This window comes from Plecotus auritus (assembly GCF_963455305.1).
Source record: "Plecotus auritus genome assembly, chromosome: 7".
NCBI lineage: Eukaryota > Metazoa > Chordata > Mammalia > Chiroptera > Vespertilionidae > Plecotus > Plecotus auritus.
In genome coordinates, this window is record NC_137774.1 from 113,287,290 (window position 1) to 113,299,459 (window position 12,170).

Below are 12,170 nucleotides of genomic sequence, written 5' to 3' on the forward strand. Positions count from 1 at the left end.
TTTCCACTGTGCCACATGTTTTATAGATCCTCTTTAAATAGTCCTCAGAAAGGTACTGTTATTGCATCTATTTTACAGATTATCAAAGTATAACAATACAGGATTTTCATTCCTAAACCTGCTTCTGTGTCTGTCTGTTTGTTTGTTTTACTGCCAGCCCAACCCCTAGAAGAAAGGCTGTTTGCTGGTAGAGTCAAGAGACAAAGGTATCAGCAGCAAAGCAAACTTCACAGTTAGGCTATGAGATATGGGCCACGGCAGCAACAGAATAGTAACCTTGTAGGTGGCCTACACTGAAAAAATCGGAAGGACTTCCAGGGCATTCGATATTGGGCATTGCTCTAGGATGGTGCCTAGACTCTATTGGAAAGAGAGTCCCAGGGAAGAACTGGCGGATGTGATCCTCTTGTAATAACCTGCTTATTATTGGACTGGGAAGGAGGAAAGGGAAGACTAGATTTAGGCATGCCATTTATGCAACTTTGCCAAAAAGCTGCATTTAATATTCTCCAAGTCTGTTTCACACTGATTAATGGGGGAAGGGACTGGACAAACGCAGTTTAGACACATACCCAGTAAGGTTTGGGTGACCTGGAAAGGTGCCTACCTGTCTGCCTGCCAGTCATACCTGAAAGCCAGTCAATGGCCAGAATGGGTGTGGCTACTCCAAGCTCCCAAAACCTAATATATATAAACTTCCAAATAAAGGAAGTTCCTTTTCACTTTCTCTCCCCCCAGCCTCTCTCTCTCTCTCTCTCTCTCTCTCTCTCTCTCTCTCTCTCTCTCTCTCTCACACACACACACACACACACACACACAGGTGTGTCGGGCCCTCTTGGGACTCCTGTGGCAGGGGGACTTCCCTGTGCCCACATGGTACTCAGCTATATTGGATTCCCCAATGGACTAATAGACTTTGATCTGGCCTGAATGCGGAACTACACCCAGTGCAATATGGAACAGAAACTTTGGACACTGGCCTTGTTTCTGGCTTTGCTGAAGCTGGCCCTCTTTCAGGACTGGCTTGGGGGAAATGGGACAGTGGAAACTGAGGAATGTAACTCCATGCCAACAAATTTTTCTACCACCTCTCATCCTCCTGCAATAGGAACTTTTAGGGATGAAATAGACAGGTTTAGGAAATCTTAAAAAATTAAGGGTCCATGGAAAAAACACAGGACTACAGAGCAGAGGTTACATTTCCATAACACAAGGGAGCCAGGCGAAGTTACATTTCCATAAGATAAGGGAACTGGGAGTAGCAAAAAGGTCCATATTTATAAATTAAAGAAGGAGGAAGAAAGCCCAGAAGGAATAGGAGAACAATGAGGGAGGAGGGCCTCACAAGTCCCATGTGAGGTTTGACCTTTGAGCTCAGGAGTTACTATAGTAACCAATTCAAAAGGGATTATTGATCAATCAGAGGGGATATCAGGACACGGGAAGCCTTTATAAACCATGGAAACAGGAAGTCGGCAGGACTCTTTCCCCCTCCCCACGTGGGAGTCTGTGCTATGAGATTCTTTCCCCTTCCCCACGTGGGAATCTGTACTTCTTCTTCAATAAATTTCCACCTTTGCAATACCATCTTCTGTCCGTGGATTTATTCTTCGACTCCAACGGACAAAGAATCCGGGGAACCATCCTGCCGAGGGGAACACCATGTGTTCCAGTCCAAAAATCCTGTATTACTCCTATGGGGGCTTCTGAAAATGCTTATTTCAGCTGCATCCAAATAACTTTCACCTCATTCCCATGAGTGACAAGGAGTTTAATTCTCCAGTAACAGATGGAGGGAGAGAATTCAGACAAAGAGAGAACTCTGAGTGCCCATCCAATAAGAATTCTCCAGGCTACAGTGTGACTGGAGGTATTGATAATGATATCTTTCTGGCCTCTGGCTGAATTTCTAATTTTCTAAGAGTTAAATTATTTTCTTTCTAAATACAGATAGTTCCTGCAAGCCTTTCTAGATGCTGCCAGCATAAGTAAGGTGTTCCAGGAGAAAGTGAAGTTATTTAACTATAATCCCATGGCCATCGCCAGTTTCTGACTTGAATTCAGGTCTGTCTAACTCTGAAATCTATGTCTTTAAAGCCATGCCACACTATTCAGAGTACAATGGTATCTCTATTGATATCTGCTATCATAGAGGGCAGATAATGTCTGGCATGTAGTAGGTAATACGAGAAAGCCTCATGAGTACCAGAAGAGCACTTTTAACCATTTTAATTTCCTAGAATCTATTGATTTATTCAACTAGGAAATGCCTAAAATATATCTGTTTATAAGCACCTGAGTAAATGTCATGGCAGAAGAAAAAATATTTTGCTAATTTTATATTTTTTATAAAAGATAGCATTCCAAAAATATCAATATTTTAATATTAAATCTACATAAAATCCACATGTATAGATAAATTGATAGTAAAAACATGTGCAAATTAGAGACATAGATGGAATACAATTACAACCATTGGCAGAGAAGTAGAGACTCATCTTGCCACATAGCAGGAATAGATATTTATACTGCATTTACCAGGCCAACCATACTTTCGTTTGAGATAAATTTTAAAATAAATATATTTATATATTTGAACTGATAATTAGATTCATTGTAGTATTGATAGTTGAGAGAACTCATTTTTAATAGACTTATCCTGTGAGGGTGTTATAACTTTCCCTATTGCTAGTTGTTTTTTTTTATTATGTGCCTCCACCATTTCACAAAAATTAAAACCTTTACCACACTGTAACTTTTATTCTCATTCTTACCTTCATCAAAATTATTCTGAGCCCTAACCGGTTTGGCTCAGTGGATGAAGCGTCGGCCTGCGGACTCAAGGGTCCCATGTTCAATTCCGGTCAGGGGCATGTGACTTGGTTGTGGGCACATCCCCAGTGGGGGGTGTGCAGGAGGCAGCTGATCGATGTTTCTCTCTCATCGATGTTTCTAACTCTCTATCCCTCTCCCTTCCTCTCTGTAAAAAATCAATAAAATATATATATTTTTAAAAATTATTCTGAAAAAAATAGGCTAAAATACAGAGATCTCAATTTATGTAAAGGGCAACGGACACTTCACCATTTAAAAATTATGTTACCTTTTAATACTTTCTTGCACAGTGTGAAGGTCAGAGTAGGTGCTCAATAGATGTTCATTACATTGAAACTAGGAGTGTGCACTCAAATACCGTAAATATATTGTAGCAACAGAACTAGACAGCTCAGTGTCCTATGAAAATCCAGCTAAGATGGCACACCCTAATTTGTGGGTGGTTATCTTGAATACTTCTACACTAATAAAAGAGAAATATGCAAACTGACCATACCTTTGTGACACCCACCAGCCAATCAGGAGTGAGTATGCAAATTAACCCAACAAAGACGGTGGGTTAATTTGTATACACAGGTGCCCAGTGGCCAGGGGTGGGACGCAGGCATTTCGCACCACCCCAGCCACTCTGGCCTCTGGGCAGCGTAGGAAGGCAGAAAGGCAGCTCCAGGCCAGAGCAAAGGCTGTGCCAGCAGCCAGGGTAAGGAAGGCCCATTCTGCATGAATCTTTGTGCATTGGACATCTAGTATTAATATAAATTACAATGCATTTCTACCCAAGTTATTTGGACAAAATTAAATCCTAACCTAATTTACTGTGTACTTGAATAAATATTTCAACTTTGAGAGGAAAATCCTTTCATATTTAAATATAGGACAACACACATATATGAAATGGGAGGCTGATGCAATTAGTAGTCTAATAGGATACCTGGGAGAATTTTTATCTTATTCAAAAATGAAAACGTTAAAAATGAAGATTGTTAAAAAGCTGAATTAAGAAGGAGACAGAAACATATCTCTAAATTTCTGAAAAAAAGTAATAGAAAGAGGTGTATCCTGTTTGGAGAGGGTGTAATAAAGGGTGACAATTATTAATCTGATGTCAGGTGTGTGGCTTTTAGATAACTCAGGCTAAGTAGTCCCATTCCTATAGAGAATGAAAAGAAGAGATACTTGAAAAGTCTTTTATCTCACTGCTTGGATTAATGCTGGCTATGCATCCCTGTACATACATTTTTTCTTCTTAGGTAGTGTTCATTTTGTTTTGTTTTAGAATATTGAAGACCAACATGAACCCCATCTAGGGAATAAAGGTGTTATAAGAGGATGTGAGAGGTGATTTCTCACTGGCCTTGGCTTGGTTGTGCAGCTGCAAGAGGCAAGTTGTAAACTTACAAATGTCTATACTCTATTTCATTTAAAAGGAATCCTTTGACACAGGGCCTGGCAGTTCTTTTCTGGCTTATAAATGTGCATGCACACACACGCACACAAAACACTCAAGCATACACTCATGGATGATGTAGTCTTTCTCCCAGTTGTCTCATATTGACATTTGCACACATGATTTGTGCTGCTTTGGTTACCATTCTAATTAGGCCTCTATTGCTGAAGGGACCTGGTTTATTATATCAGCTTAGGTGCTTACAGCACACACATATTCTCTAAGTACACTACGATTACAGCACCAAGAACACTAACAAATGAGTAGTCAATGCTAGCCAAGAAGGAAATAAGATGACTGCTTTCAAATAGGACTTGTTGAATGAGAAACGAAGAATGCTTTAAAGCTAAAGTATGAACAGTATGAAGGGCAACGCGATTATCACTTCAAAAACTTGTTGTAATTTTATAATTATAATTCAGACAGCTCTCATGTAATAACACTTTTAGTGCCACATGCAGGTACTTTACACAGCGTATAAAAATTAAGATTTTGTGCAATATACATTACATTATTCTTTTTTGTTCTTATAATTTTTTTGCTATTAGTTCCTTTCAGTAAATTATCTCATATAACTTTCTAATTCTTTAGTTAGTGATATCTAATGAATAATAATTTGTTTTCCTATCTAGAGTGCAAGCCCATTGATGGCAGGGACAAAAGTTTAATTTGCCATATTGTCTTCTACAAATTGTTTGCTCAACCATTTTATTCAATTGGATATTTACTTATCTTCTCTAACTCAGGAAAAAAAGACTTTTCTAATTCCATAAGCATAATTATCTTTTAAATTCATTTGCAAACAATATATTGGAATCAGTACATTACAGTTGTAATATGTGGCTTAGTAATATATCTCTATATGCTTTCATATCTTAAATTTTGCTAATTTTAAAAATACATATTTAAATTACAACTGATTGACATGCAAATCAAAACAAAGCACTTTGCACTAAATGCAAAGACAATATCGAGGTTCAATAATGTTGCTCTAGTTTAAGCAACAGTGCTTGATTAGCTAGTAAAAATATTATTTATTCTAGATTAAAAAAATTGATGCTATTTTGCTAATTAACAGTTTTAATTAGTAAGATTTATTCAGCTATAGCTTATAGATATCTTAGTTTGAAGAAACTATACTCTTGCTAATACCAAATATTTTTAAAAATGTTTTTACATGCTTAATATCTGCACTTAATATGACCCCCAGAGCTTTGTGTATCTATATAGACTTGAAAATAATTATTTAACAATATTGACATAACAGCAAGGAGTGAAATACTAGTGAGAAGGAAAACTAAATTCTTCAGGGCCTGTGTTGATTTCCACCTTATTTTTCTCCATATAAAGGGATGTAAGTGGACATTTTTATGAAGCTGAATATAATTTTCTTCTCTGAGCATTATTTTGAAAAACAATATATATATATTTTTTCTATTTCCTTCTGTCCTCCAGAGTAACAGGATGGTGACCACCCTTCTGAGAGTGTTGGAGATGCTCTCAGACCACACATCTATTTCTATTTGAATATATTTCCTTCTTAGGAAACAGAAGCTGACGTTCTACCTACATACCTTTCTTGATAATAGTTTTTCTGCAGGATTTGAGAATTAGAATCGTTTACCCTCACAATCATACTCTCTTTACTTTCTGAATGAGACAGTTATTGGGATACTTAGGTAGAAAGATATGGAACAGACGATACAAATATTTATTTCTAGAGATCCTAGTGAATCTTGCCAAGTAACAAAGCTTCGAAAACACATCTAGGAAGCCTTTCTAAAAATTATACTTAGATATTTAGGCAATAAAATAAAGCTGTTACTACTAAATTTAAGTAAAATTTTATGAAAATATAGAAATGTTTTTTCAAGCATAGGATATTATATTGGTTTTAATTTGGTAAGTTTTAGGAACATTTATTATAATGTCTTTCTAGAAAATACTAGAACCACGTGTCTCAGGCCTGAGGGAAACAAAGCAACCCTGAAGGACTCAGGAGGTGTCTCTAACGGTAATGTGAAACAGCCGTTTTCCTCAGGGTGTGACCTTGGCCCTCTCCATTAGTCTCTCTGGGCCTCTTCTCCTTCACCTGTGAAATGAAGGGATTGAACTAGATGATTTTAGATTCACTTCCAACATTCATAATATGTATTCCCTTTTGTGGATTTCCTATTTACATAGGCTGGGGTTGTACTCAGCAGACAGGTAATTCCTTACTGATAAGACCTCAGAACGTGCTTTCCCACCTTTATATCAGTTCCTGTAGGATCCTGAGGAAACGCTATCTGGTGGTAGAAGATATTTTTAGGATATTTCAACTAATACCTTTTTTTCCTGGCATATTGATAGTTAAGTATATTTATCAAAAGACAAACTAATTCACTAGTCACAGCTGAATTCTGAATTACAAATAAATTGCTCTTGAATATAATTTGGTTAAAATTTCCTCAGAGATTCACCATGAAAAAGTTATTAAAAGTCAATATCATGATCCAGAAGAACAAAACAGCCTTTCAGGATGTTTTTCTTTAAACCTATACTTACTTTTGAAAAATAAATAAAATTCAATCTATTAGAAGTAGGTCACTTAAATTTCAATAAGGCTAACAAGAAGATGTATTGAGTAAAAGGGGAGGGGGTGGGAAGGAAATAAATCTATGTCTTAAGGCATTTAACCTGATGTTAAATATAACTTGATGCAACATATTCCAATTAGCCTAAATATGACCTGTTAAATATGTTTACATTGGCTTTGTAATCTTAAACAAATGAAAACAACACACACAAATGTTGGGTTTTTAGAAATGAATGAGGATATTTCAAAGTTGGAATTTTTAAGTTCACTTATATTCAACATATTTGTGAATGCTTAGGAAAAGATAACAAGCAACACATTTTCATTTGTGGATGGGACTAACTTGGAGGATGTTGCATACACTGGGGAGGACAGGAAAATAATTTTAATAAAGAACCTGGAGGCATTAAAAGTACAGCAAGGAAATGATAAAACCAAGATTTAAGTTGTAAAAATGCAAATCATTACACAAGGGTAGGAAATAACCTAATGCAGCTACTTAGAGGTGGGATAGACCCAAGAAAACAGTTAGAGGCAAAATAAATCTCTGGGTGATAGTGCAGAGCAAAAGAGGTATGAACCAACAGCAATAATAAGTAGAAAATGTCCCTCTGCTCTTTTGAACCACAAAGAGGCATTGTGGCATAGGAAGATGAAGGACATGGCACCTAAGCATTGGATTCAGTTTCTGTTACATATAAAAAAAACCCTGACATATGCACAGTTGGATATGCAGCTGCTTAGGGGTCTGACTGGTAGGAAGCTGCCACAATAAATTTCTGTTACATGTCTGTTCAGTGGATTTCTTCTAAACTAATATAGTGCAAAGGAGCAGAGCAAGAAATAATGGCATTGTCCTTAAGAGCAATATCTAAATCCCAGGAATTAAAGAAAAATTCTACACAAATAGCAGGTTGTCTTCATTCTTTTTTTTTTTAAATATATTTTATTGATATTTTACAGAGAGGAAAGGAGAGGGATAGAAAGCCAGAAACATTGATGAGAGAGAAACATTGATCAGCTGCCTCCTGCACACCTACCACTGGGGATGTGCCCGCAACCAAGGTACATGCCCTTGACTGGAATTGAACCCAGGACCCTTCAGTCCGCAGGCCAACGCTCTATCCACTGAGCCAAACCGGTTTCGGCGGTTTTCATTCTTGTTAAACACTATTCATCCTTCCAAAAACTTGTGCCACAGAAACAAGCATTTCTAACTCATCAAGATAATTTTTAAAATCTAAGCATGCATTAGTTATACCACATAGGAATCACTCTTTCTATTTGAATAATGAATACATGAGAATACAAACTAGACATTTTAATGCCCATTTTAGAGATGAGAAAAGGTAAGGCTCCATAAAACTTAATCAATATTCCCACTGGAAATGAACTGTAAAGCCAGAATTTGTGTTGCCTAATGCTTTAATCCATGATTTTTCCACTATTAAGTTAGTTCATTGCCTCTGTAACTGAACAGAGTCAGTGGTGATCAATCCTTTAAATGTAAAGCAACCTTATAGCTCCTTATCTGTTTTAGAGACTTTCTTTATATTTCTATTTTACAAAGCCTTTGATTAGGTTTTCCACTGGCTTTAATCAGTGTCTGTTAAGCAAAGGGTAGAAACAATATCTGGAATTGTTACCAAGTTTATGTATATAAAATTTAGAAACCATGGAAATGGTAGATTTTACCAGTAAAAATGTTCATATGAACCAATTGTATATGTATTCCTCAAAACTTATTTTTCAATGTTAAGCACAGTGATCACAGTCATCAAAAGGAACACCCCTTGTAAGAATGCTCACATTCACCGAGGCCTATAGAAAACACACACACACACAGCTTTTAAAAATAGTTTAGTACCACTTCCCAATTTTTCTCTTGTTCTGACAAATAATTTGGTATTTGGGTGCACTTTATTTAGGTAAGCCTATTAGATTGTGTGAGATGAAAACGTATCTAGGGAACCAAATGATATTTCTGGACTTATTTTGCCAAGTAGCATTACTAGTATACAGTTACCTTCGTTAGATAATAGAATACCTGTAAAATGAATATGGTCCAATGTTCTATGGTGTTTGTTTGTTTTTTAATTTTAGGGATTGGTTTTAACTAGGAAAGATATAAAATTAATGTGAATTTTGGAGACTAAAACGTGTACATGATTATACTTACGAGTCATTGTTCACCCTTAATCATTTGCTGTGTCTGTTAATTGTGAACACTTTAGGGGAAACTGTCAAATAATTTAATTATCTTTGTGAGAACAACCAATATAAAACCACTTAAAAAAGCTGGGCTAAAATTTTGCCTAAATTTAATAAGTATGATTAAACTATTAATGCCATAAGCCAAAAATAAAAATTACTCTGCACAAAAGTATTACATTCTGTTTGGAATTACCCTGCCTTTGGAAAAAAAGGAGATAAAATGTCAAACATAGTTACTAGTAATGTAAGCAATTTTTAAAAAATCAGTGAGAAAGTCTTGACCTTTAATATAGCAACTTAAAAAAAGGTATACTTTTATGAAAAATAATGATCTTGGGGCCATGGGCAAATGGGATCATGTCCTCTGTTTTGATTGCTGATTTTAGAGCAGCAGGTGTTGAGAAATTACTGAATTATGGTGAGGGTTAGGATGTTGAATGGCTCTTCTGGCTTTTCACTTTTTTTTTTTTTTTTTTTGAACATGTCATTCAAGGAAGTTCCTTAGCAAGCAGCTAAAGTTGGAACCAGGAAGACAAGCCAGGGTCCCAGAGGCCTCACCCATCACCAGGAAACCCATTGCAGAGGAAGTCGCCTGGAATATCGAAGTGTTGCATCTGGTTAAAAAGATCAGCAGACAGAGAGGGGCAGATCTTTTACCTTCCTTGTCCAGGGAATTCCAATATTCTGGCTTTGTATTTTTAAATGTGCAATTAAACCAACCTATTCATAAACTACTAGAGGCCCAGTGCATGAAATTCATGCACTTGGGGGGGGTGTGGTCCCTCAGCCCAGCCTGCGCCCTCTCGCGGGGGGGGGGGGGGGGGATGTCCAACTGCTGCGCAGGCGGGAGAGGCTCCTGCCACCACTGCCGTGCTCGTCAGCCATGAGCCTGGCTCAGGGCTTCTGGCTGAGCAGCGCTCCCCCTGTGGGAGTGCACTGACCACCAGGGGGCAGCTCCTGCATTGGGCATCTGCCCCCTGGTGGTCAGTGCGCATCATAGTGACTGGTTGTTCTGCTGTTCAGTCGATTTGCATATTAGCCTTTTATTATATAGGATAAAGAAACATGATAATGTTGTTCTTTAGCTTTAAGAGGGATCTTGAATATTAACCATGTATAGGATGGGAAGAATGGGAACAAGTATAATAGCAATGGTAGAAGATGAGCCTGAGTGTTGGGGAAAAGGCTAAGGTCTACACCTAGAAAAGTCTGAGGGTCTGAGTGAAATAAGTGTGGGGTATGTCTTTGGTTTTGATAGAAGCTGGTACTTGACCACTGCAAGTCTCAACTTTCTATATATATATATATATATATATATATATATATATATATATATATTTATTTTTTACAGAGAGGAAGGGAGAGGGATAGAGAGGTAGAAACATAGATGAGAGAAACATCAATCAGCCGCCTCCTGCACACCTTCTACTGGGGATGTGCCCACAACCAAGGTACATGCCCTTGACTGGAATCGAACCTGGGACCTTTCAGTCCATAGGCTGATGCTCTATCCACTGAGCCAAACCAGTTAGGGCTCAACTTTCTAAGGTTAAAATTTTTCTAGTACCTCAGGGCAAGGCTGTGACTAAAATGAGGAGGCAAGGACTCCAAAAATTGAGAAAAGATTTAGGGGCTGAAAAAAAGCCAGTCAGAGCTTGGCAAATATGTGAGAAGGTGGCACTTTAGTTTTTAACCTCATATGACTGGATCTCATCCTACCCAATTTGAGTGCAGCAAATTGCACAGGAGTCCATGGGCAGACACATCTGGAAAAGTGCCAAAGTGTTAATGTGCTAAGAAAAGTGCAAAAGGAGCAAAGAGAGGATCTTGAATATGATCTTTGAAGTGTTAAGACAGTTTGAGGCTGGTGAAAAGCTCAAGTAAAACTCCTTACAAATTGTTAACTTTATACATAATACATTAGAATTGCCAGGAATGCGATATCATCCCTGCTAAAAAGCCTACAATCATCCTGGGCTTTAAATATTGCAATTTTGTGATCTTTTAAGAATAATACAATAGCTTAAGTAGGTTAAATGTTATTGATACTCTTAAATTATTGAAAATTCCACAAATTTCTTTAATATTAATGAAATGGTTGCATAGATTTGATTTTTTAAAATATATTTTTATTGATTCAGAGAGGAAAGGAGAGGAAGAGAGATAGAAGCATCAATGATGAGAGAGAATAAATTATCGCCTGGCTACTTCCTGCACGCTCCCTACTGGGGATTGAGCCACAACTCAGTCATGTGCCCTGACTGGGAATGGAACCATGACCTCCTGGTTCCAGGATCCATGCTCAATCACTGAGCCACACCAGCTGGGCAGTTGCATCAATTTTAAAGCAACTGCCCAGCTGGAAGCATATCAACAATACATGTGCATTTTATTTATATGTGTTATAGTTGTTGTTGGTTTTAGGATACAATAGCTCCCTCCACTTGACCCCCATATCCGAGGTTCTATTCTGTGGGTATGAAATGTAACCTAGGCATCTGTTTTTTTTTAAAAAAAATATCTTTAACTGATACTAAGACACAGTCAATTATAATTACTAGTACAGTTTGAAAGTAGACCATAAAAATGAAAAGCATGATCTTCAGAGTAAAACTGATCCAAATAATCATTCTACATATGGTAGCCAATTAATCAAGTTACTGGCCTACTTTGTTTCATAGATACTGCATATTTCACACAAACCTTGAAGCTTATAGGCACCATTTTTACAACATCATTTATTCAGTTTCTCTGTGTCACATTTTGGTATCTCTTGCAAGATTTCAAACTTTTTTATTTTATTTGTTATGGTGATCTGTGAGCAGGGAATCTTTGATGTTACTATTGTAATTGTTTTGAGGACCCACGAACCGTGTCCATTTAGATGACAAACTGAATATATGCTTTTTGCTTCTGCCTGCCCCACTGACTAGTAATTTCTCTTTCTTCCTCTCCTTGGGCCTCCCATTCCCTGAAACACAAAAGTATTGAAATTAGGCCAATTTAATAACCCAAAGAAGGCATGTCAAAGCAGAGACAGGCTGAACACTAGGACTCTTGTGTCAGTTATCCAAAATGTTAAAGGCAAAGAAAAGA